Here is a 23,940-nt window from a genome sequence, read left to right as displayed (position 1 = left end):
ATGGCTCTACAAGCCACGCACCAATGCGTTCAGTTGAAGTACAGCGCTCGTGTATTTATACAAAACTCCGTGGGAAAGGGTGGAATTCCTTCTGCAGCCCTTTGGTTCTCAGGAGGTTTGAAGTGACGTGTCGCTGCTGTTCTCACTTCTGTGTTATGCTGGATGGTTTTCAAAATCATGTGTTTTCGCTCCGGTAAACCCGCTCTCTACTTCACAAGGGCCGTACCTCCCAGTCGGATCTTGGATTATTTTTAGGTATGTGAAGGTAGTCGGTCTTTCTAGGAATCCATATTACTGCTACAAATAGTGTGGGAACTTACATCTTCCTGTGCACTGAGGATTTCATAGAATATCCTAAAATATGGGATTTACAGTGGCACATCTGGTTATGGGTGGTTTTTGGTATGTGGTCTGTGGTTCAGCGGTCACTAACTTAAATATATACATAAATTTGTGTGTGTGTGTCCACACAAGTGCACATACAGGGTTCACATTATTTCCTTTTTTGAGAACTTTATAGTTGTAGTTTTTCTTCATTTGATAAATGTAATTTATAACTCTTTTAAAGTCCTTTTCATAAACAGGAGCTACAAAATAAATTCAGCAACTTATAAAAACAAAACCTCAAAAAGCTGAAATTAAAAACATCAGGTCTGCTTTGATGTAGAGGATGTGTTGAAATGGTATATTTAGATGTTTATTTTCTATTTTATAATTTCCTGCGCAAAGGCACGCAATACTTTCTGACAGGAAACTAAATGTATTTTGGAAGAGTTCCACCCCTCATGTCATCTAAGCTACATGTCGTTAATGTGTTAGAACAGAACTTTATGTGAAGGAAATGAAAAAGACTTCGCTGAAGTTTGGATCTGGCCCCGAAATAAGAGCTGGACAATTTCTTCTCATGTAAGCGGCTACCCAGTGACTACAGAGAGGTGCAGTAGTGCAGTGGTAAATTACTCGCCTGTCTGGTGTCTGTAAGAAGTGGGTAAACGTTATATTGCTGAAATCAGAGGAGGATAAACTCCATTTGCAGTTGTTTGCTCTTAGCGACACCTCTGGAAAAAAGTTACCGTAAGCTGGAGTCTGTGCATGGGTCTGGCTGTCTCTGGACCTACATCCCTCTTAATCCTTCACCACTTTTAGATGACACCTGTTTTCTTTTCCTCCCTCCTGTTTGCTTTGTTTTTTTTTTTTAATATATATATGACTCAGGAAAAACATGCAAAGTCAAGCAGCTAGCCAATGCTTTGAGTAGCTTTGAGAATTGAAAGAGAAAAAAGTGCCATGCTGCAGATTGGTCTATAAATCACTAGTGGAGCCATGGACTTCGACTCTCCTACCCCACCCTGGCATTCTCACCTTCGAATACATGATAAATATGTCATCTATGACAAAGAGGTTCCATGCACAGAAGCTTGTTTCTTTCCCCCACTTCTTGCTGACTCTGTGTTGAACTGGGAAGGAATTGTTAAATTTAGAGGGAGGACTGATTCCACAGCTACAGGTCTGTTTGTTAGTGCAACACTCAGGACTCACCCTGAGTAAGTGGAAACCAACATTTTCTTGAGTCTGTGAGCCACCTACCAAAGCTTTGCAGTGTGACCAAGTGTACAGTTCCCCGGTGTGTTAATGGGTTTCTGCACCTGCCTCCACACTGCTGCTCACTAGTGCCATCGCTGTGCTAGCAGCCTGTCAGGCTGTGGTAGAAACTAGATAACCAAAAGGTTCTGGATTAAAGAACTCTGTTTTTAAACCCAGACCATTTTGGTGACTGAGTTTACTTTAGGACCCCTAAAATAGCGTGTAATAGCACAGCTTACGCTGCCACTTGATGAATGCCAAAAGGTGCAGCTTTCCACCCCATGACTCCTTCCTCACTCCGGCTTGCGCTGTGTCTTGTGTGATCCTGCGGTGACCTGCAGTCACCTGGTTTGGGGACTAAGGCGGCAGAAAAGTTTGGCTTTAGAAAAATGAGTTATTTCCCGACAGGTTAGTTTGCTAAACTGGCTCATGACAAAAGGAAATGATCACATGTGCGATGCGGAGAAGGCACAAGAGAAATGGCCCAGCAAGCGGCTAAGGCAGGGGCAACAGGACCATCCCATCAGACTGCCTTAGCAACGTTATCAAACTGCCCCTGGGTGGGACTGCGTAGTGAGAATGTGTTAAGAGCAGAAATTTCCTGAACAAGCTTCACTGGAAGGAAAATGTACATAGTCTTACCCTTTTGTGTAGTGGAGGAGTATAGGAGATGCACAGGAAATGACAGTGGCTGTCACAAGGTCCTGTTGGGCAACGGAGCCGAATGGGGCGCACAGCCAGCTTCTGGGGTGAGCCGGCAATGCCAACTTCAGCAGCAGCTGCTAAAACACTTCCTCCAGCAGGAGGAAATCAGATTATCCACAAACCCCCGTGCCAAGCACATCTCTGCTACCCATCAAGCAAACTGCTCAAAAGCTGCTGTGGCTCAAGAGCTCAGGCTGGACCCCTGGTAGTACGGTATAATTATAGTCATCTGAATGGTTCGCTCTGCAGCAAAGACAACAGTCTAGTCCAGAAGTGGAACCCCATAGAGTTATACTTAAGCGGCAACTTTATACACATTGAATACAGATGAAGTCCTTGGCAGAAAGTGAAAATACTTCTTCCGTTGTCTTTGTTCATACCGGTTTCAGGTGTGATGCAGAGGAGGACCAGGAGATGCAATTTGCTTGAATCTAAATCTGAGAAGATTGTAACAAAATTCACCACGTGCAGTGTTTTATAACAGAGTATGTTTCAGCATATGACAGCAAATTTCAGTACGCTAACACTGTTTAGAGAGATGAGAACAGCAGGCTGATAACTAAGGTTAGTTTTTCATCTTTTAAACGGCAGCACAGCAAGAGTATTTTCTCAAAATGTTAAGAGGATACTTTGGAGTTGACAGACTCAAGGCTTTGTTGGGTAAAGGAAACACCACTCCTTTGAGCTCCCTTGCCATGGGGAAGTCTCACTGCTGCCTGGCAGTCTTTGTTACAGGCTGATTCTCAGACCCCGAGGTTTGTGTGGTGAAAGCCGTGAGCGATCAGTGGCAAAACTCCCGGTGCCTTCCTTGTGATCAGGATTTTGCCCAAGCCATGCAGCATGATAACAGACAAAAGGAGGGCTGAAGACTCCGGGTGCGGTTTCCGTCATCTCACTTTCCTTAGCAAGTGCAGTAAAATATAAAGAATCTTAAAATAATATCATTTAATAATTCTCAGGTTTTCAGGCAATTGCATGTGCCCTGCCTGAACTGACATACACATTTGAATTTTCAATCTGTAACAGACTCAGAGGGGAAGGCAGGAAAAATAGCATTTAAAGAAACATTTATTCAAGGAAAATCTTTAGGGATCATGTCTAGGGTAATCTTTTTCAGGGTGACCCTCATTTTCTACAATATAACGGTTTTATCCAGCACTGGTTTAACGGTTTTGAATAAGCTGTAGAGTGGAGGAACAAATACTTTAGCAAGAATAGAGACATTTATTCAGAAAGGCAGGAGTATCAGCCTGCTTTTGAATATAGAATGGAGATGATTAATCTACTGACCTTTTATCCCCAACATCACTAAAATGTATATTACATACCTAATGTGGTCTGGTTTTGTGTAAATGATCGCTTTAAGCATGACAGACCTGTTCGAAGCAAGTGGCATGCCAAACAGGAGGCTAGAAGGCCCCATCGCTGTGCACTGAGGCTCTCATCAAATAACTCGCTTGCTTCAAGCCTTCTCTTTGAACATAAATGTTTGTGAAGTTTTCCAGTGATTTTTTTCCTGGCGTTTGTACCATGACTCTTATTATTTTTAGCCATGTAAAATGGCATTATGCAATTGCTGAAATTTGTTTCTTTCAGCCCATGATGATTTATAAGTCTTAATTTCCAGGATACTCCCTTGAAGTTACCTTCTCTTTGTGACCTCAGGATTTCTCTTCCCAGACCTTTGGTATTTATTTTTACTATTTCTGTGGTCAGGGTTTGGCAATGTTGTTTTGGATTAATGACTAAACATACATAAGAACTGGAAGGAATACACATCTTAATCTCCTAATTTAATGCGTGGCTTATTTATCAATAGTAGAAAGAAGTTTCTGGACAGGTTTGACACATCCTAATAATAGGCCTCTGCAGCCAGATAGAAAGATTTTGATGAATCTGAACTGCATGTAATTCTTCACTTGTTCCAAAATAGATGCAATTTGCTTATTTTATATTGCAGTGCAGTATTTCTTTCTAGAACTTTGCCCAGAAAGAATTGGAAGTGGAAGTCAGTTAGTTTGGACAAGTATGCATTGTTTATATGGAATATTTTAATTGACACAAAATTGTGTAAACCTGCTTGCTTCTCTGCTCTTGGATGAAGAAAAGATCTTTGGCGTAACAAGGGCCTGAATTTCTGTTCTATTTTTTCTTTTTATGCAGGAAATTGCAAATAATTTAATGCTCAGATGAAATTACTCAGCATTTTACTCAGTCGTGGAATTTTCCTCATAAGCTGTATATTTTGCTTTCATCATATATCCAGTAATTTTTTAACTGGCATCTTCTGATGATCTTTTCACTTTCTCTGTGTGTTCTTATTTACCTTCATTGTTTATTTACTTAGGCTTAATTCCTTCCCTACACAGCCTACTGTGAATAAAATGTTCCTCTGAAAATGATTAATTTTGCACTTTGTTTACAGAATAGTCTTGCGACGTTGTATCTGATACTCATTAGCAGGAAAACAGAAATAAAGGGAGAAACATTAGTTCTCACCACAAATCATTTTGAATTCCCTAGGATCAGGATCTGACCCAAAATGTTTAGGTTAGCTCAATAGCTCAAGTTGATTCGAAGGGTCTCAATGTTTATGTCTAACAGCGCGTCCTCCTATGACTTTTTATTTTTAGCTGCTCAACAGTTCTTACTTTCTGTGAATTTTAAAGTTATTCTTAGACTAAGCAATACAGTATCTTCACAGGGAAAAACTGTGACAAGCATCGCTATGTGATACAGCTCATCATTTCACAGGGCACATCATTTCCACCTGAAGCTCTGGCAGGAAAAAAAAAAAACCCCAAAGATTAAATGGTTACTTTAAAGTTAGATATTAAATTTTGGGTTCCAATTCACTCTTCTCAGTGCGTGAATTATTGTGGATACCTGGAGCGGTCCACCATCCTCTGTGAAACTTGATTTAAGGGCCACAAATTGCCTCTGAATATTAACATATGTGCAAACCTGCTCCCCGGAATCCAACTGTACTTTTATTTCTGACATTTTAATAGAATTGATTTTGTGATAGTACTAATCCCTTGCTACTAGTTCTTACCTGAAACCGAGTTTGAATTTCTTAAAACAAGAAAATGGTGCTTTTTTAGAAAAGGTATTCACAACCCCTTTTTTTAACAGGAATCATATACTTACACAAAGCAGGGAATACATATGCAAATAAAATGGATCAGAGGGATCTAAGCCCACTCATAGAAAGGCAAAAGAGTTCTGAAATGCATATTTATTGCAAACAAACCCTGGATTTACTAGGTACTGAGGGAACATTTTTTTTAAGAACAATGATTTTGTATTTGGAAAAAATGACTTTTTTTTCTTAACTAATTTTAATTGGCATTATGCTCCCACTGAACAAAAAAAAAAAAAAGGAAGACAGCAGCAAAATATAAATTAAAGTAGGAGCAGAGTATCTTAGCTGATGAAAGCATAGATAAAAGGCTCTGCAGCCTTTCTTACAAATACCTTCTTCAAAGCAGGGTGGTCCTCGGGCAGTGGTGGCCCGCGCCTGTTCCTTGGCCTCTTTTACAGTCCTCGACATTGCGCTGCCAACGAAGCAGCTGTCACTTTTTACCAGCGTAACGCCTGCCAGCAGCCAGCTCAGAGAGCTGCTTTTAATTAAATTTCTGATTTCAATTGGATTTTGGTTTGCAGTTCACAGCTAATGGGGATTTTCAGGGTGGGGTCTTACAGGGCATCTAGGAGTATTTCAGACACCCCTGTGTTACAGGGTTCTGTTCAGAAGCATCAAGGATCACCTTAAAGTTAGTTACATTTTTGCCCCCATTACTTGCGAGAGCTCTTCCAGGATCTAGTATCTATGGCGGATTTACACCCGCTTGTTCTTATGCCAACATTGTCTCTTTGCTGAGGCAGTTTTCCTGTCTCCCCTGTCTCGGTGTGGTACAGAAGGCAGTCCCATCCCCTTGGGCACCGCTCCACCGGGGCTAACGAGCCAAACTCGTGGGGCGTATCGGCACTGATGAGGGCAGGCAGATTCAGGCTCTCTCTGCTAACGATCTGAGTGAGCTGGGATGCAAATTTGGCCTCTCCCGGTGCCTATAGGGCCATGCCAGTGTAATGCTAAGCCTGAGCTGGTGAGTTCTGCTGGAGACTTCATTAGCACCGTGTTAATTCAGTCTATATGGATTCTGGGCCAGTACAAAGCCAACTGAGGCTCACCTCGGTCTGCACCTGTTTATTCAGATGTGCTCACAGTCTCTTCTCATGAGATGGATTTTCCATTTCTCTGGTCCTCCTAGAAGCAATCTTCTGCACCTGTTTCATGTCAAGTCCATTTTCCTGCATCATATATGAAGAGATTAATTGGAGAACAAGAGATGGCTCTACCCTCTCCTATTTTCCTTGCATTAGCACTGCTTGGCACGACATACGGTCACTGGTTCAGCACAATCGTTCTCATCAGTCTGGTTGATGTCTGGAAGTCATGGACAAACACAGATGCAGCTTGACAGCTGAACACCTGGACAATGAGCCTGGCACGTCAGGGACACGCTGGGTGTACCCTACGTGCGCTGTGTTATTTGGTCGGTGCTGTGCAATACAGCTTGGACCTACCTGAAACCCAAAGGACAAATGAAAAGTTGATGTACGGTAGCTCTGGAGCCTCTCCACTGTATTGGCCAAAGCACCGTGGAGTCAACCCATCTTGGTGAGCCTAGTGCAACCCGAGAGCATCGGCTGATTGTGCACTCGCTGGCCATCTGCGTCGTTCACGTTTCCCACAGGCTGGATTTCCTGCTCATGCGGTGCATGGCATGGGATTTCCCAGACACAAACATGGGAGCCCAGGCACATGCTCGGGGGCTGTGTGACAGGGCTGTGGCTGTGGATCTCCCCCATATGGAGCACAGCTGTGTCTGTCCTTGAAAGGGGTGACCTAAATTTTACACAGTATTCCAGTGACGTATGACCAGCACATCCCTTGCTGCTGCAAATACCTTGTGTGTTTTTGAATTGGACTTGTTTACCGTAGCTGCCTCTCTTTAGGGGCTCATGCTAACCCTGAATTTGACTGAACCATCTAGAGTTTTCTCCTCCACATGTAGCTGGCAAGTGCCCAGTTTATAGCGATATTTTTTGCTGCCAGCTTCATGAAATTGAGCTAGGCAACTCTGGATTTCATCTTGTTTGTATTGCTTCAGTCCTTGAAGTCATTCAGTTCTTCCAGTGAAATAGCCCAGTACTATTCTGTACACCCACAGATTTCATAAGCTCATTCCCGTTTTTTGCACCCCAGTTTTCTATGTCGTCTCTGCTGACCATATTCCTGTAATGATGTTTGATTGTGATAATCAGCAGACAGCAGATGACCTTAGCTGATGTAAACTGTCACAGCTTTTGCTGTCAAAGTAGTGCTGGTAGTGTTTCCAGATAAGGTTCTGCCAGAATGTAATTAGAAATGTACCTTTAAAATGTGGTATTTCTTTAACTGCCGTAAACATCTTTTTAAAAAAATAGAAAAGCTTTGCTTAAAAATACCACTGTGCTCATGAAATAGTTACTCTTAGGCTAAATTAACACTAAGAGTGTATCTTAATATTAAAAGTGTTACAATATTAAAGGTTTAGATTTCCATTATTAGGAATATTCCCCCTTGCTTAACTCTGCTGTAATGGTGTTTCCTATATGTAGATGACCCCAGTTTTTGCAATAAATCATGCTCCTCTTTCTCAAGTGAGATGCCAGAGAGATATTGCAACAAGCACTTGCTGCTTGGCATGAGGTCAGCCCCTTTCAACAGTGGCTTGCTTTGGAGCTGGCCTTTAAAGCTGTTTTGTTCTGTTACCCAAAGAAGTGGGTATTATGTTGCTATCTTCTCTATGCCACGAGGGCTGTCTTCTCCCAGTGTTATTCCCATCCCCTCTCTCCAGCTTTATGGCTGAGAAGAAAACCTAAGAAATATAAACCAAATGCAATAGTGCATCTGAAAGCAATCTAGGTAACAACTCCAAGGGATACAAACTGGGCCACATCTCGCATATGTTCAGTACTGGTGATTTAAGTGTTGACATTGTCATGGTGACAATTAAGAAGCAAGAAGGGGAGGATCCTAGATCTGTGTGGTTTAATGGGAATATTTTGGTGCTAATAGTCACCTCTCGTCAAGAACCACCCAAGCTTAGGCCTAGCAGGCTCCATGGGTATGACCCCATTTTAGAGGGGAACCAAGAGTGTGCGTACTGAGAAAACAGGGACGGGTCCTGTACTGAGCAGTCCTGTTTTCGGTGCGCAGTATCTCATCTGGGGAATCAGGACAGATGTTGCTTAACTAGTGTGTGCCACCGTCACTTTGGCCATTTGGTCTTTGATAGGAGATGATCAAATTCGAGCATGTGGCAATAAGAGGCAGTGATGCAGCCACCAGCATTTAATGAATCGCTTTTGAAGGTGTTTGGAGCTTTTTCTCATTTCTAAGCAATAATCAGTCAGAGAAAGCCTTTATAAAACATTTATCCTCCTTTCTGTGTGTAAAAATGATTTACTTTATTTTGTGTTTGATGCATTATTTTTTCCATTAGGAAAGCAAGCCGTAATCAGTTAAACACCTGCATGGCAGTATCCCAAAGTGACCTGATATCATAAATACTATTATAGACTGTAGTTGAATAGGTGCTTCTTTTCCCAGCTGTGGAAACTGTAGAAACTAAAAATGTTCTTTCTGAAAAGTTCTGGAATCAACTTTTTCTCTTATAGAGATCTTTCTAGTATAGAATTAAAGTTGCTTAAGTATATTTCCTTGCAATGAACATTCTAAAAATAATAAGGGATGATAAATAAGGTGACATTTACATTCAGTGCAGTGCTCATTGCCATCAAATTCCATAACCACAGCCCTCTTGTATAGACATTCAATTTAACAATACATCACCTTTGATTCACAGCTCTGAATAGCTGAAAAATCCTCTTGTAATGCTTGCCCTTGGCCCCCAATAACTTGCCGTTTGCTTGAATTACATACGATGAGTAAGCACTTGAAGCAGTGTACATCTGTACATGTCAGTAATGTTTGTGTAAGGTTTAATTTAGCGCCGTATATTATATTGCAGCCTTCACTTTCTGGGAAAGGTGATGTGAGGAAATGGTTTTGCTAAGTAAGGACTGCAAAATTCATTACTTACTGTATGTTATTTCAATGTACCATTTTTTAATTCTAGATGGATTTTTGCTATTCGAGGGCTGAACAATGTAATGTTGGAGTTTAGCCTGGGCATTTGTGTCCCGAAGTACATGACGATGACAGTATTAAAGCGGTTACTAGTAGCCTTCTGCCAGTTCAGATATGTTGTGTGTTGGGGGTGAAGCCAATCCCTTCCATATAAGACAGAGAAATTGTTCGAATGCAGCATTTCTCTCCCTGTGTGCATTTGAAGAGTGGGGTGCAAATTTTTACTTCCTATTCTGCTCTAATTGAGCTGTGTAAAACTGTCCTAGAATTTGCCATATTTGTAACTGGATAGTGCTATAAATGTGCGTGCAGGTGCCCAAAATGTAACTCTTCTCTTTAAAATATGTATTTCTTTTTTTCTTTTTTTTTAGTGGGAAAAATGAAGTGCGGTAAATTTGTTCATCTGGCCTATTTTATCTCATCCAACCTGGTATCATACATAACTTGAACATCAAAATGTCATGGGAAACTATGAGTAAGCTGAGGCACTCAAGGTTTGAATAAGGCAAATTTTCAAGGCCGTACTGAGAGATAACATACTTTTTAAAAGTATGTTGGAAGTCCTGGTCCCAGCTGGCATGCCTTAGTTGTGGTGGTGTTATGAATGGTGCATCAGAAACAGCAGAAACTAACGTGAAGCACGTGCTTCTCTTTTCCTCTGTGTTGCTGCGCTTCGTTAAAAGGTTATCAACATCATTTCTAACTTTAGCAGCATCTCAGTCTCCATCTTTGAGTCCTGCACTTCTTCCTGTTACAGATTCTTCCCACAATTTAATATCATTTCTCCAAAGTGGCGTTCCTCCAAACTGTACCATAATAAGCAGGGGTAGATGTACATCTACTTGTGGACCACTGGAGACCAGTCTTCACCCAGATGTAACTGCAGACCTACTCGAAGACAATTCCATTAATAGCCACAGTTCCATAGCTGCTGAGTGTCTTATGTGCTTGTCCAAAAGGAATTCACTGAGGCTATCAATGAACTTCACTGAATAACCACAAGTTCATAACAAATTTTGACTATTACTAATACAGTACAATACAAATGAATGTGTTAACAGTGCAGTTGTTGTTTGAAAACAGCAGTACTGCTTATGAGAGAACAGTTTCTATTTTCCTAGTACAATTTTCACACATTACTGTTCATTTAAAGGGAAATAGAAATGAATAGCCACCCAGGCTTTGTAATCTGGATGTTTAATATGTCTGTTATACATCTATTTTTTTATTTTAACTTCTTCACTGTGTGTGTTTCTTCTCTCACTCTGTCCCCATTAATACCCTTCAGAAATGATTGGGTTTTTTGAAATAAAACTTCAAAAGAGAAATGAGATTTTCCCAGCATGCTAAAATCTTGGGTGGTATACAGTGTTGTCACTAGTCATATAATTTAAAATTAACACCATTGACAAATGCTGCTTTAAAGCCTCTATTGAAAAATCATAATATGTAAGTGCAGTAGGGCTTTTTTGCTGATCTGGATTTACATTTGTATAATGTACAGTTAATAACTGGTATGATCTTGTTACAGATTGATTACTCTTCTTCAGTATGTCCCTTGTTTTGTATCCCATTATTCACTTGAAGGGCTTAATTAAATGAATCAGAGTATAAGCACATATTTGCTGCAACAATCGCAATTCCCCATAGATAATTTTCTTTGGCTTGTCTTACTGGGATTTCCAGGAAAGTTCCCAGAAACTGTTTCACAGAATAGAGGGATTTCTCTTTTTAAAACCCTTTTTTGGTGTTACACAAATTCGAGCCCAGAAGAGTTTAATTTTTGAGAAATAACCATGAATACTACATGCATGTGTGCCTCTATAAAAACAAAATCTTCAGAATAAATTGAGTTTAAGTTGAATCTTATTTAATTTCTGTGGTTGGCTTTGGAAACATTTGGTAGTTATTTTCCATTGAAATTTGCACCCGCTTGGGGCAGCAATATGTTTAAGTGCTTCTCCGTTATTTCTGCTCTGTAATCTTAATTTCAAAACTCATTTTCCGTTTTTTTTTCTATTTGCTCTGTTGTGTGTACTTATCTTTCACATGGCAATAAATAATTCTGCATTTGCTATTGGTGGTCTTGGTCTTAGTGTGCATGTATGTGTGTTGAAGGGGTACAATATATAGCCCTCTAAAGAGCATTGTTCTTTGATTCTGAGAAAGAGAGAAGGAGGGATTCTAATTTACATCCATACTGCTGAAATAAGAATGTGGCCTCTCCATTCAAGAACATGGCTGTGATTTTTCAAAATTACTTGTAAGGCTTAGATGACTCCATTTACGGGTGGCTAAACTGGGACATTTTTAAGAAACAAGTTTTTAGAGAAGAAGTTTCAACATTACAGAAATTTTAACAGGACAAGCTGGCCCCAAAGAACCAGCAAAACTCTCAACTGCTGACTGTGAGTTCAGTGCAGTTCTCTTGGTCTCTGTTGCATTTGTTGGGTCGAGGTGCTTGATTCTGTATTAGACACTAAATAAAGGTGATTCATGCCTCAGTGTACTGACAGTCTGATGACAGGCATTAAAGAGATGAGGCACATGGAATGAGTCAAAAGGGAGAAGTTGTTTTTGTTTTTTTTTTTTTTCTTATTAACATAGAGATTAATAAAGACATTTCTACGAGAGCAGGTGCAAACTTCCTCTGAGCACCTAGCAGGCTGACAAAGTACAAGTCACCTGGAATCCAGAGGCTGTATCACTGCATCAGCCTGACACGATTTAGCAGGAAATATTAGCTCAGGCAAAGTAACCTGTTAACAGAGCTGCACAATTTTTGTGCCAAGGCTGGGTTGCTTCTTGCCGACTTGGGTAACTAAGAAGGAAGAGTGGCTCTGACTTCCCACACATTTGCAGATATGCATCCATTTTTGTGAGGATCAGAGGCTTGTTCTGAGGGTCCCCAAATCAGTGGAGACAAACCAGTCATCTCTAAGGAGGTTTGTGTCGGACCTCAAGATCTCTAACCGGCACTTGTTGCAGCTAAGTGTTATACCTAGGAGCTCCAGCTGATACATGGTTTCATATGGCAAATACAAAGGAAGAAAGAGATCCTGCTTCCAAAACTTTACCCTGAATTGAGGGGAAGCTTAGATGGAAATGATCATCCAGCCCAACTCCTTGCCAGAGCAAGATTATATCCTGCAGGCTGTTTTCTAGCATTTGCCAATCTGGCTATAAAAGCACCAAGCAAATAGGATCCATTACTGGGAAGAGTCTGGGAGACTGTTCCATTGTTTAAAAGACGTCATGCAAGTACATTGTCTTCTGAAATTAAGTATTTATTTTTTTCTTATCTTAATTGCATCTTATCCTTGGTTACATTCTGAGATACCAAATTAAAATCTGACATTCTTAAAGTCTATGTGGTTGTTGGCTATTACAATTCACCTTTGTGTCCTCAAGCTGACCAACCTGGGGTGTTGGTCATCCCAGAGGAAAGGGCTGCACAGCTGCATGACCATAACTATTCTATATCACAGGGACCAGGGCAAATGATGGCTATAAAATTCCTTTTGCCTTCTTCGTGTATCTGGCCTGCTCTTTCCTAATAAATCAGTTCCTCCATCCCATCACAGCTTTTGCTGTTCTTCAATAAATGTTTGCCAGCAGCTATATCCATGTTAGCAAGTAGTGTGGCCTAGTAAGAGTGCGGGGTGAATGCAAAACAGGACCTGTAGAGTAAAATGGTTAGTGCTGAGGGCTTAACTTCCACACGTGTGCATGCTTTAAGGTTTTTGGATAGTTCTGGGCTGGTCCCTCAAACTGGATATATGTACTGGTTGGAGACCATTAGATGCACTCCTGGAACACACTTTCTAATTTAGTTTTTTCTGAAAGTCTCTGAGTCTGAGACTGCTTTGTTGTGTGAACCAGAGCATAATGAGTAGGGATGATCTGGAGACTTCTCCAGTTTTGAAGAAAAAGTGCCCTTCTGGTCTGAACTGAAATGCTAATGCAGATTATGCAATCCAGATCTTTTTGTGTGTGTGTGTTGTCCAGAGCTGAAAGCATTGTTATATAGCAGCAAGAGAGATTTGAGTCAGACCTCAGGAAAATATTTGTAATGATAAGGGCAGTGAAGCACTGTGGAAGTTGAAGAAAATCCATGATGAGAGGTTTTTAAGAAAAGGCTAAACAAAACCGAATTTGGGAATAAGGTAGATATAGTTGTTCCTGCACAGAGAAACAGGAATGGATTTGGTCAGTTTATGACATCCCTTCAAGCCCAGTTTCCCCTATGATTCCAAAGTGCACCACCATATCTGTTCAGGAGTGACAAACTTTGTACAAACAGCTCCAAAGAGCTTTGTTTTCTTGCTGTGTGACAGTGCAGTCCCTCATGCTATATTTGTGGTTTCTTTCGGTACTGCACCTCCTTGCATTTCTTCCACCTGATGAATGTGTGTCTCTTTTTCTTATGCATATCAGTTTCAATTTTCCCAGTTTTACTTTTCTGTCCTTCCTCCTGCTATTCACTATAATTTTTTTCTCTTCTGTGGCTGCTATTTATAACTTCTCCTAGTTTAGCTACATCATGGAGTTTCACTGATGGCAATTTAGTCTCCCAGATACTAAAAGTTTTCAATAAAGTTGAATTAAAAATGGTGTCTACCAAGTAATCTACATTGCTGGTGATAATCTACTGTTAGCCAGATTTCAAACCACGTAACTGGTTCTCTTCAGGTCAGTTTAAATTAAGGTTCAGATGAGACATAATAGCAAATGCTCTACTGAACTGATGGCATATGATTGTTTCCTGCCACTCACTTGTAATTTGGTCAAGCAGAAAACTTCGAATTAATAAAATTGCAGCCATTCTCTTCCTTTATGTTGTACACTGTTGTGAATTATTAAGTGTCTTGAAACAGAACTGCTCCCCACAAAATACACATTTCAGAGCCAAACCCCTGCAAACAAGTCCCACTCCTAAGCTTCAGATCACTCAAAAAGAGCCTCAGTAAATTCGGGCTTCTTTGCCATTAAATTTAAATGGATGTTAAGGACCTTAACTCACTAAGGTTCCTTTTAAACCCCTCCCTTTTGTATTATGATTTGTTACTTTATGCATTTTCTGCTGTGGCTTATGAAGATCCTAGTGTCCCAAGAGGATTAACCTTTTCAGTGGATGGTACAGGTGTCCAGTTTCAACATAGAGGACCAGTCTAGCCTTGCCTCTTGGCTGCTGCTCAATGCAGTCTCTGGGAAAGGGAAGAAATAGACTCAAACCTACCCTACTAAAGTGTTTTTCAATCCAGGTCAGTCATTTCCCAATAATTTATCTTAACATTGACTCCTGCTCAAAAGATAACAAAGATTTAGAGCTCTGAGGCCATTTCATGTGTGTGCTTTTGTGCTTTCTGATGACATTTTAATTAGAAAGATATATATTCTTCTTTCTCAGAAACTTCCATTTTGCTAGGATAAATAGTATTCAGAAAGATTTTTTTAATGTTCAAAATTATCTGTATACCCCTATCCATTTCTGATACTGAATTTAGTATTGCTAAAAAAGAACAATAAATGGGAAATATTTTGGTACAAACATCAGTTTTGGAATGAAAACATTTTCAACTATGAGGCTCTATTAGTTCTGCAGTTAGCAAATACTTCAATTGACACTGTTGTCAAACCAAGGACATAAAACTGAGAGTGTGATATGTTATCTGCTGCCAATTACGTAAGTTCATGATGCATAAGTTATTGCAAAAAATAAGGTCATGACTCCTAAACCAACTCCTTTTGAAGTTGTAGTTCTTCATAAAACCTCCCACATATTTGTATATTTTAGTTGGTTAACTCTTAATGGAATTTATACAAGTGCTTATGAAAATGAAGTATTATATGACATTAACGAAAAAGCAGAACCTTGCATGGTCTACAAGAATACAACGTGTTGATATCAAATGCTTATAGAGAGGTGAATCTGTCTAAAAAATGGATTTTAGTTCCTAATCAAAGAGATTAATCAAAGTTCCTTATCAAAGAGCTGTTTGAAAATAAATGTTTTCGACCACCATTTTAAACGTTAAAGTTATTACGGAACATTATCTAGTGGGTAGGTAAGAGGATTAGGTTCAACCTCCCCAGTTCTTGTCTTACCTTTTATATGGTCTTTTATGGTAATCTTACACCAATCACTGAACTTTTCTGATTGCCTTCATTTACCTTTCTGTATGACTAAATATGTGACTGTCATATTTACCATGTGAATATAGTATGTAAGTAATAGACTTAAGCCTTCGTTTGAAAAATGCCACTAAAGCTGGGAAGAGTGTCAGAGGAACAAATCACTCCACTCAGAACTGGAACAGTGAGGTCCTTCTTCATGTCTGGGGCAGAGGTTTCAGAAACTTTAAGAATCAAGCTATCATGATGCTGAAGATGCTTAACACTTTCATCCTAATGCAAAGGATTTGTTAGAGGATCGTGTAGCTACAGGAATTTATGTTTTTTCACTTCAGAAAAAAAAAGTCTGACTTTCAAATATTGCCTCTTTTCAAAATTTGATGGAAGCATGACCTTTGGAGATGATTTGACAAAGCCTTCCCTAGAACAGCTAGTAGTCCTTGTTCTGCCTCCTTCAGGTCAATGACTGAAAACCAGGCGTTTTGTAGTCTACTAAATGACTTTACCATGAGTCTTGGGGGTTTTTTTCTTGAGTTTTTGGGACCCTCTCTGCTACCTCTGTTGCTCTACAACTTACCAAGTTTGTACAAATAGTTACCTATTCACCGACCTGGAGAAAGACCAATGCAATAGTCCAATGGGCAGTCTAAATTCAAGTCCTTGTTCCAATTAATGTTTAATTATTTATACAAAGTAAAACAGGTCCAACAGGAGAGACTGAGGAAGCTGTTCTTCAGAATAACTGACAGTTTGGTGGCCAGAAAGCTTGCCTGGGATGCAGGTTTCTGACATTCAGACATCTTGCAGAACAGAAACTTGAAACCTGGACTCCTGTGCCACCAGTCAGTGCCTTGATCATAGGATGATTATCTGGGAAGGGTGACAGTTTTCTTGCTCTTTGATGTATTGCAAGTCTCATCCTAGGCATGAGAACCTTTCCCAGGTAAGAGCTTCATAAGAACTGGTAAGTACCTGCAAAAAGTTCTGGTCTCAACAGAATATAATTTGTCAGTGAAAAAATGCATCACTGTAAACTCTGATGGGGGCATGACTAGAGTTTTCACAACCATGTAGGTCCAGAGTGGTTTGGCCATTGTGATGATCCCTCAAAGTCCTGTGTTTGAAGGAGAGGTCAACAAGCAGTGCTGCAGGGCATGAGTCTCGGGAAGCCTGTAGAATGCCAAAGCATATGTCTGCATAAGTGTCAGACTTGTAAATCAGCGGTTGTTACAAAAGTTTAACAATGGGGAAACGGTTACATACAAACATTGGTTTGGGCATTAGGCTTATGAGTCTTGCTGTTTTTAAACACTTCAGCTGACATTGATAGGAAAACGGGGCATAAAACCAGGAGCCTGACATGTGATCTCTTGCCAGTTGCCTTCAAACTACCATGCCTGATGAGGAAAAAAAGAGAGGAAGTGGATGGAGAAATGGGACAGGTCATCTGGACTCTGATAATTAATGTTCCTTAGAAAATAAAAGTTTTGAAACTTTCCTGGAAATGAGGTTTTATGATCTGCTACAATGGCCCACAGGGGGGATGCTGCAACCTACACATATTGACAATTGTGGTATTACCAGGCAATTCATTTTTATGAGTAATTTCCAGAGCAACCCTCAACCATGCAGTCACTCATACAGTGCAACAGTGTGCCACAGAAGAAAGACTCAGCTAGAGGCCAAAGATTATACAAATTTATTAATATTTGGGAAAAAGATCCTAACAGCAGAAAGCAAATTGAGCAACAGAGTGGGGAAGAAGGAATGGACTTGACAACAAAGCGAGCCCTGTAAGGATGTGATCCAGAGCACAGTGAACTCAATGGAAAGATTTCCATTGATTTCTTAAGGTCTTGGATAGATCTCAAAGGAACAGAGACACTCCATCTTATACCTTTCCCCCTCCTTTCTCCATCTGAATGGAAAATACATTCTTCCTTGTTCACAACTAGCATCATTTAGTGACCAAGCATCACAATCAAAATGTTGATTATACTTGGGATGTTAGAACCAAGAATCCTTACCTAAGCAGCCCCAGAAGTGGCTTGACTTTTCCAAGGACTGAGCAACTTGCAAATTCTCTCTAACAGTACCTTCATCTTTTTATTAGACTCAGAATAGTCTTATCCTGTACTTAACTTTGCAAACCCACTCTGCTTTCTCCTTTAAAACACAGAGAATAATGGAGCAGTTGGATTATAATCTTGTTTCTCTTAAATCCTTCTCCATAAACACTTTTCTTGTAAAGGTAATGACCCGTTCAGTCATCTTCTATTTATGTCTAGTCTAAGTAGTTATAGCTGTTACTTTTAAACAGCTATTAAATACTTCAGTAGTTCTTAAACCATGCCAAGGAATACTTGGAATAAAAGAACAATGAACAGAGATGACTGAAAATGAAGTTGTAGAACTGAATTTGATTATATATCATTCAGAGGAAAAAATAATAGTTCTGTCAAAGTCCCTGTTAAGGGCTGTTAGAGAAAGTGATATACTTTGCACTAAGTGAGGCTACATAGATCATGAATCGTGGCCCCAAGTGATATATCCCCAAGATCAGCTTGGTTATCTACTTTCAAAATCCTTCCTTCTATAGGAACAAAAGTTTGCTGTCTAATTAGCGTTTGCTGTAAGTAGTGTTTGACAACCTCATCCTGCTGTGATAGCAACTCTTATTTCATCCTACACACTGAAGAACATAATTTATCTTCACACTAGGCATTGAGCAAGGCTAGCTGTGGGGAAGTAGAACTACTAGGGTTTCCTTTTACTACTGAACTCAATTGAAATCTGCAGTCAAGCCAAGCCTACTTTAAGTACTCTGTTGATTATTTTCTTTAACATGGTGTGAAAGACCAAGGCTGCTTTATTGCAATGGGCGGGTAAGTTACCAGCAAGACACGCTGAGCTGAGGAGCTGGTGACAACACACAGAAAGAGAAACCCGCATTACTCCCCATCGCTTTGAAGATACAAATAAACTTCCTTATAGAGAAAACCAGAACATTTTCAGTGGAGAACACTCAACAGAGAGTCTTACTGTTAGGTGGATCTCAGCCTTCCAGGAGGCCAGGAGTCCCAGGTCCCTAAGCACAGCTTCCAGGTCCCTAAGCACAAGCTCCTCACCTTCCCCAGGCTGTATGTATGATTGGAGTGCCTGCTCCTCATCTTTCTGCCTCCCGGGATGCCAGCTGCATCACAAAGCCCAAATTCCACAGTCTGAGTATTTAGCCATTCCCTTCACTAGCATTGAAGGTGCTGGCTTTGGCAGTTCACTCTGTGTTGCTTCCTCCGGGACCCTGTAAGGTAGCATCAGTGGAGACAGTTGTCCTTCACCTGGCCTAAACACGTACACACACACACTAACAACAGGCATTGGCATGTCCTTCTGCAAGGTGATTCTGACCTAAGGGACACAGCACCAGCACTGTCTCAAGCTTTGCAACAGAGTGGAAAAAAAGCAGTAGAATTGGTTTAAAAGAACAGCAATGAATATAAAAGGCAGTTCTCTCCTATTACAGCACACTGGACACTGAACATCAATTCCAGGCTAAAGTCTGTCAAATGATGAAGCACAGATAGTGCATTTGGAGATTTCAGTTTAACTTCTGACCCAGACCTCCTTGAGGACAGTGGGAATCCCTCTGGGTTTGATAAGTGCGGTAGAGGCTCTTTCCTCAAGGACAGGTAAACACATAGTCATTAACAGGTTGTAAAGGAGAACTGAGCTTACGCAAGGACTTGTTTTCTCAGATTCATCCTGCACTATCAGCTTGAACACATCTGTGAAGATCCCCTGGAGGTCCTGCAATTTTCCCTCTTTGGCTTGCTTTCAGGATTTGTTTTAGCGAGTTGCCTGTCCACAGAGAGGTGTGACAGAGGGATGCTTGAAAACCTGGTTCTGTTCACTCTGTCTGTGTCACAGTAGATCTAGTTTGTTTACCAGGAAGCCCCAGTGTTATGACCTGAGGAATGAAGGGGACACAGACTTTATTTGTAGAAGGTATTTTAAAAACTTGGCATTGTTGCCACAAATAATGTCAAGACGGAAAATCCTGATTCATAAATCAGGATACAAAGGTGAGTATGAGTTTGTTGGGCAAATACAATTACTTAATCTGTGCTAGTGGAACAAGCCCACTAGCATCCTGAGCTTGCTTATATGCAGAAGGGATGATGATGGTAAACATGATATAGTTCTATGTCTATGACAAAATTAATAGATTTTTCTATGGACCTGGTCCAAACACTGTTGGAGTCCCCAGAAAAAAAACAAAACCAAAAGGTGCTTTTCTGTGCTTGCATGCTGAAGGAGATGAATATTGGTTTTGCTTTCAAACACAAGAGTCTCAGGATGTATCCAGACACATCCCGCACGTGTCTACACAGCTGATGTGTGTACATTTCTCCTTTTTCCACTCTCACCAAAAGGTTCATCAGAGCTGTGGAGATGTTTGATCTTCCTGGTGAGAAAAGGTCAATGCTCCTCTCTTGGAGCTGAATCATATGAAGTGGAAGCTGAAAGGGGACAGAGGGCATAGGAGAAAATAGGAACTATTTTTAGCACAGGGACATTCTTCCCTAGCCCTGGCATCACTGGAAATCTGCAAGAAGTCTCTGTTGGGGACATGATTCATGAAGTAATATACAGAAGAGATGCAGAGGTCTGCAAATAGCAGGCTCCTCTACAGTCTACAGTCATGTCATTGACACCTGTTTGCGTTTGGTTTTTATCATACTTGTGTGCCAATATTTCAGACTTCTTATTTTTTCCCTTGGTCTTTTAGGGGCTAACACAGATGGTGACTTCTCTTGTGTGTTTTTCCCTTTACACTTGTTTCTAGTGACCATCTGACTGCCTTCATTGTGGTTCTGTTCTTTTCAGAGTGCTATTGATTATATACTGCACTTTGTGGGAATCCGGTGTAAAGGGACAGCTTTATAAGCCACCATGGGCTACAGGTATCTATTTTTATCAACTTGAGCAATTGTTGCTTAGAAAAAGAGACCCCTGCTTCCCAGGCTGCGTGTGGCTGACCTCAGTTAGTCTGAACTCCTTTGACCTCAGCGCAGCTTAAGCGATGTGACAGCCGAGTCAGCCCCTTTAATTCCAGTCTTTGTGAGGCTCATGTGATAATCATGCACTTGCTCTGTCAGAGGAGCCGGCAAAGAGCGATTCTGTCTGTACTTGCTCCCTGCAGCAGACCTCTTTCTTGCCTTCTCTCTTCCACCAGATTCCTTTCATTTTGTTGGTTCTATTCAGGAACAAAGAGGACTTTGTTGAATTGCCTTTGTGGTTTATTTTCCTGAGCCTTGGAAGATAGCAGACTTTTGCCACTGTTTTATCCAACCCTTTATCACATGCACAATACCCTGAATGCTTGAAGGAGGCTAGTGTGTGCTAGCCTAACTCTCTGCTTTTTTTTTCAGGTTGGAAGCCAAGGCTGACTTCTGGATGCCAAGTTAGAAATAATTGCCAGAGTAAAAACTCAGGGAGGAGTCCGTCCACACAGCTGCCATAAAGGCTCCAGTAGATTTCATCTTATTTTTCCTGTTCTCTGGTCTTACCAGGTCCCAGTGTCTACAGAGACATGTGTTTATTTACAGATGTAGAACACATCCTCATGAAACGATCTTTGGGCACATATTCAAAAAGGGGTAAAAATACATTGACTGGCCACTACAGCTGCTAATACTCAGCAGCTTTTATCTGAGCCTGTAAAAGTGTTTTGATGTGATAACCTGCTACAATCTTCACAGATGCAGAAAGGCAGTTGCAGAAGAGTTAGATGAGGGACTCTGGTTTATAGACTTTTCCATAAAAGACTTCTCCAAATCTCAGGACAAGTCAGTAGTGTGGAGAAGACTAAAAAGAGCAGCTGACTCTAATCCTTTGGCCTAACCACTGTCCCAGCTGCCTTTCACATGACCTCCCACTCTACCTATTCCCAACACAAAGCTCCCAACATGTTTTCTTTATTTAATGCATCAAAACATCTTTTAAAATGATGGAAAATGTAGCCGTTACTCAAGGCTGCCCTTGAGTGATAGCTTTATCTATTTTGTCTATTGCCAGAAGGACATAGTGTGGTCCTGGAGAGTCTCTGGACAAGGTAATAACAGAGAGTTGCTTCATCAAAGCTCTTCCCATGAGGGACGAGATCTATAATCTTTGTTTTTAGTGGAACAGACTAACATCTCCGAAGGCATAGTAGGCGTCAAAATACAGTGCTTCTGAGCTCTGTATGCAAAAGGTCAGGCAGTGTTTAATCCTGGGGGTGACCTCATGGACCTCAAGGGAATTTCATCAAGGATGTAGTTAGTCTGTATTTTGCAATAATCTGTAGGAAATAAGCTTGGCATTTCAGAGATAAAGTTCGCAAGCAGTACCATTCCAGTCACCCAACGTGCTTTGTAGACGGGATTTCTGTGACTGTTTATTTCTAAAAAAGTCTCATGTTCAAAACTGAAACTTTCAGCCCTTACTCAGGCAAAATTTACACAGAAACCAGTAGGAATACTGCCTAGAGCACAGTGAAATAAAAGCTGGAGGATCTGGTGCTGTGTTATTTGGCTCATGCTGCAAAACTTCAGCAAATTTGTCTCTAGCAAGCAAAGTGAGCAGTTTTGACAGCTTTTATTATATTGAATTATAATGACAAATAGGGGCATTGATTTGTAGAACATTTGAAAGCGTGATAAACACAGTCCTAATGAGAAAGATGTCTCTTTTTATTTGACAGAACACCACTGTTTTTTCTCGTGCATACTCTAGGTGCACCAACAAAAATAAAAGACCTGGTTATTTGAGGCAAAATTCCTGAAATATTATTCTCTAAATCTGTAAGCTTTCACTTATTACTTTTTATTCCCAGAAGTATTTGATGACTTTATTGTTCACAAAAACTGTAACAGTAATAAAAGAAAATAAAATCATTAGTGCATAGAGTACCTCAGTGTTTTCTTATGAATTCAAGTATGAATTTAAAGTCAAACATGCTTTTCAAAATCTTATTTTTTAAAAATCTTATTGTACAGAGGTGCTCACAATAAGGGGGTTCCTTTTATATCCCTTATGCAGTTATAGCCCTTGGGTTGTTTAACTCCAGTTTCACCCACCACGGTGCTTTTTGAACTTTGAAGCCTACAGTGAGTAACTTGTATTATAAAAGAAAATAACTTTACATCCACATTCACATAACAGTTGTAGCAGGCTCTTCAGAGAATGATCTGTTTGGAAAGCAGCTAGTTTGTTATGGGTGCTGCCATAAATAGCAACAATAGCAAGATAATTTCGCTTATCCACCGGTAACACTTGCAAGTGAAGGCATTTTGCCACAGCTGTTAGGGATTCAATCACTTCTAACAAGGTGTTTAGGCCAGGATGTTGGCATTTTCCATGAGTGTTGATTTCACTCAAAACTGTTTAGTGCTTCTGTCTGTTGTCTTTCTAAACTTGCATCTGTCTCTATATAATCTAATACCTTCTTTAAATGTGAAGACTTGCACTGAGCCTGTGCAGATTCATTCTGTTATGCCAGTTCCCACACTCAGACCCATATATTTCATCACCTGTGCTACTTTTGATATGGCATTGAAATGGAACTGGGAGGTTATTGCTATTCACACAAGCGTACTCACGTGCCCAAGCCCTCCCCACAGGTACACATGCATATGCATGCCTTTCACACACACACACGCATGTCCCTGCGAGCACACGTGCTCCTTTGGTGTTGTGAAGCTTGCTTTTTTCTAATATTCTGAGGAATTTTCAGGAGACTTAGCTCAGCTGTGTCTCTGCTGGCTGAGCCTTTTCACTTACTTCTTACTTACTTTTCACTTGCCCATTTCTCTCTGTCCTCCCTCCATGCCTGCCTCAAACACTGTTGCAGCCTGCTGAGATCAAGCCCAGGAGCCACCCGGGGCAGGGATGCTTCTCCTAGTGCATCCTGGCAGCGTTGCGTGTTCTCTGCAAGTGCATCAGCCCAGGAACTCGCTCCGTGTGTGTGGATGCGGTAGGGTGCAGGACCAGATGAGAGGGAGCTGCCAAGAAAGCCACAGGAGCAGAATGCATATGGAAATGAAGCAAGATATGACAAATATATATTCCTGGTTTAGGTGGGTGCACAAGAAACAGCTGCCGCTGGGGCAGCCTCAGCTCATCCAAACCGTGCTGAGAAGCGGCACAGCTAAAGGAATTTTTCATGTGTTGTCACATCCTCAAGGCTTGTTTTTCAGAGCACAGAAATGCTTTTTATTGTCTTGGAAGCCACCTCCTGCACATTTACAACTTTTAAATCAGCCTTACTTGGA

At 40.7% G+C, this 23,940-nt stretch overlaps 1 long non-coding RNA gene across 2 annotated transcripts in view; it reads right to left on the bottom strand.

The window, feature by feature from the left end:
- Positions 1–3,044: 3,044 nt before the first annotated feature.
- Positions 3,045–23,940, bottom strand: part of LOC142410667 (uncharacterized) — a 65,450-nt gene continuing 44,554 nt past the window's right edge. The window contains exons 3-4 of one of the 2 annotated variants that reach the window (XR_012776003.1): positions 6,484–6,603; positions 3,045–3,189 (exon numbers count right to left, since the gene is read on the bottom strand). This is a non-coding gene — a long non-coding RNA (uncharacterized LOC142410667). Of the gene's footprint in view, positions 3,190–5,548; positions 6,604–23,940 lie in introns of those variants that run through there. The other variant, XR_012776002.1, reaches the window with a different exon arrangement.

This window comes from Mycteria americana, chromosome 5 (genome assembly GCF_035582795.1).
Source record: "Mycteria americana isolate JAX WOST 10 ecotype Jacksonville Zoo and Gardens chromosome 5, USCA_MyAme_1.0, whole genome shotgun sequence".
Classification (NCBI taxonomy): Eukaryota; Metazoa; Chordata; class Aves; order Ciconiiformes; family Ciconiidae; genus Mycteria; species Mycteria americana.
This window is presented reverse-complemented; position numbering and strand designations above follow the sequence as displayed.